This window comes from Petaurus breviceps, unplaced genomic scaffold (genome assembly GCF_028583685.1).
Source record: "Petaurus breviceps papuanus isolate PSGF00001 unplaced genomic scaffold, PetGlider_PUasm1.0 174, whole genome shotgun sequence".
Taxonomy (NCBI): Eukaryota; Metazoa; Chordata; class Mammalia; order Diprotodontia; family Petauridae; genus Petaurus; species Petaurus breviceps.
Window position 1 is genome coordinate 57,356,582 of NW_027185761.1, and position 3,438 is coordinate 57,360,019.

Below are 3,438 nucleotides of genomic sequence, written 5' to 3' on the forward strand. Positions count from 1 at the left end.
CTAGCTCAGGCTGAAAACCACAGATGATATACCAGAGACCCCCAACCAGAGACCCATTGAAAGATGAGGTCAGGGGAGGATCGGTTCTGGGAACCCTGGCTAGTTCTGCCCCATGATTTGTCCCCAGAGGAGGAGGAGGAAACTCTACAGTGCCCCCAACAAGTCCATGTGATCATGGCATCACAGCTCTAGGGCTGGAAGGGACCAAAGAAACCGCTCCCCTCATTTTACAAAGGAGGAAACAGAGGCCGAAAGAGATTAAGAGACTTGGCCAGGGTCATGAGGTGGTATTTTAGCCCAGTTCAGCGCCCTGTTCAATCTTCTACCCCAGGATGAATTTTGCTAAAGGAATTCCTTTCACAGGCATGATGGGGACAGGCCTTTCACAGAATGCCTGAAGAGTCAAAGAATGTGAGAGGCCATGTAATCCAGCCCTCTCATTCTGCAGGAACCTGAGTCTCAGAGAGCTGCCAGGTTTGGGTTGCACCCTAATGGCTAAGAAGGCTCAGGGGAAGAGGAGAGGGAAAGGAGGTGTGGATGGCTGTCGAAAGGTTACCCAGATAGCTTTATCTCGAGGCCTTGTCACAGCTAGATAAGTGAGTCCAAAAGAAGTGAGCGGCCCTTGGATGGGAGCCAGAAGTCCAGATTGTAAATTCCAAGCCTCCTCCCCGCTTTCAAGAACTCTTGAGAGAGGAAGGCGAGTCGGGGGAAGCTCGTGTGAAATACCAAATCCATGAGCTGAACAACCGTGGGCTTGAGGGCTCCAACAAAACAGACCAGAACAATGGGAAGAAGGAATCTTTTGTTTCAGAGAAGCCTTCCCACCCCCAGTTGGAACAGTATACGTTTATAAGAGGAGCTGGGGGAAAGAAAAGACAACCCACCAGACAAACCAACAATCCAATTCACCCTTAGTCCACACCCCTCAATGGGATTTCAGCAATCCAGCCGCCAAGACCTTTCCATTTTTCAGTGTGTTCCCTTCTAACTGCCTCATTAACAAAGGACTCCAGTCAGCCCCTTCTCAAAGTGAAAGGGACTCACTGGTGTGAGTCTTGTAGTCTATAATGACACCTAGAAAAGAGCCCTCTTCTTTGCCTCCTTCCCTCCCACTCCGCAAGAGTGGGCCTGGGGAGCCTTCCAATGGTCCATATTATTGGCTTGGCCTGACTTCTCTCGGGAATAGTCAGGCAGATCTTGGGAATCTGTGTGTCTCATAACCACCTGGGGAGGAGCCAATGGCTTTTAGCCATCCGACCAGACTTTTTTTTTTTATTTTTATAAAAACATTGGGGGTTTGGCAAATGCTGGGCCACATTTTGCCTTTAGCATTCATTATGTTGTGAATTTCAGGGGGAATTGGATCCTTATGGCCCCCATTAACTTAAACTAAACACATCAGAATGTTGCTTTTGAAAAACTTTTGATGTCCCCCAAGTCGGCATGTGGGTCAGTGGCCGGGTATTTATAAATTGAACTGGAAAAAAGAGCCAGATTAATAAAACTGCTCTTTTTCTGGCAGTCCCAACAGCACAGCTCTCTGTGGCTCAAGCAGAAATCCAGACCCTAATAAGAGAAGGGATTGGAGGTAGAAGTTACAACTGCCAGAGGCTTCAGGAAGGTTTTCAGTCAACTAGGTGGTGTAGTGAACTGAGCATCAGACCTCCAGTCAGGGAGACCTGAGTTCAAATCCAGTCTCAGATACTTAGTAGCTGTGTGACCCTGCACAAGTCACATAACTTCTGTGGGCCTCAGTTTCCTCTATTGAGGGATAATGGGGATAATAGTAGCATCTACCTCCCAGGGTTGTTGTGAGAATTATTTAGGATAATACATGTATTTTGTAAACCTTAAAGCACTATATAAATGCTAGCTATTATTAGCATTATTCAGGTGGACCCAGAGCTGGACAGGGACCATAAGGGCCATCTTCCAACTGCCTCATTATAAAGATGAAGAAACTGGGGCCCGTGGAGGTAAAATGACATAGACTGAGAGCTACAAGGGGCATCAGGGATCATCTGGTTTACCTTTTCATTTCACAGATGAGGAAACTGAGGCCCAGTAGGTTAGAAAGATTAGTCCAAAGTCCCACAGGTCATTGAATGGCAGAGTCAGAGGTCAATAGTGTCTCTATGCTGCTCAAGGAGCTTGCCTGGATGCCTCTTGCTTCTAGGATAAAATGTGGACTTCTCTGGCATTTCAAGACCACAGCCTCCATTTCTGAGCTTGTTAAACATAATCACCCCCTTTCACAAACTCTACATTCCAGCCAAATTGGCCTAATTGCTCTTCCTGGCACAGAATTTCCCACCAATGTCCATTTCTGACGTTCTAATATTCTCATGCATAGGTGATGCCTCCTGCCTAGAATGCACTCACCTCACCTCTGCCTCCCTTCATGTCTCAGCCCAAGGGCCACATCCTACTCAAGGGCTATTGATTCCGAGCAGGAGATACAGAGGCTAAAGAGGGGTGGGTGGAGAATAGCCAACAGGTTGGTTTGAGTGGACTATAGAATGAACAGAGGCATTTGTATTAAGCCCTAAAAGGCAGGTAGGGACCAGATCCTGTAGGGCTTCCTATGGCGAGCTGAAGAGTTCACGTTTGTTCCTGAGGACAAGTGGGAGACATTGAAAGGTTTTTCATAGGGGAAGTGATATGATGAGGCCCATGATTTGGGAAGATTGCTTCAGCAGCTTTGTGGAAGCTGGATGGGCCAGGGCTCAGACTAGAACAGGGAGGTTAATTAGGTGGGAATAATTAGAGGCAATGGGGGCTTGAACTAAAACCTTCGCTGCATGAGTGGAGAGATGGGCAGGACTGACAGGCTTTGGCAGCTGATCAGCTGGGCCCTTTCCCTTTCCCAAACCTTCTCACCCTGATGAAGTTCACCTACTATGAGTGATGTGCAGGAGGAAAAGTGATGCGGTTTAATGCAGTGGAAATGATGATGGAAGTAGCATGAGAGAATGTGGGCAAGAGTCCTGGTTCTGGTCTTTGCAGCTTGTGGGACCTGATGATGTTGGCACTTTATCTTTCTGGGTCTAGGTTTCCTTATCTGCAAAATGAAGGAAATAGATACAGAAGGGGCCTTAGAGGTCATCTGGTCCCAAGGTGTCAAACACGAGGACCACGAGCAGACTATAACATGGTGATTTTGATGTATTAATAAAAAAGGAAATGTGGAAATGTGCAGTTCTCTCAGTAAATATGGGGCCCACAGGGATCCTTGTGTATGGTTTTGTTGCCCATAATTTTATTTGCATTTGACATCACTTGTCCAAGTCTTATGAAATTAGAATAGAGGATGATGTCTGGGGATGGAGCAGAGAGGAAGGTAGCCGAGTGTCCCAGATGCCACATGAGTCAGCCACCCCTGGTCCTGCACTGAGAGAGAGAGAGAGAGAGAGAGAGAGAGAGAGAGAGAGAGAGAGA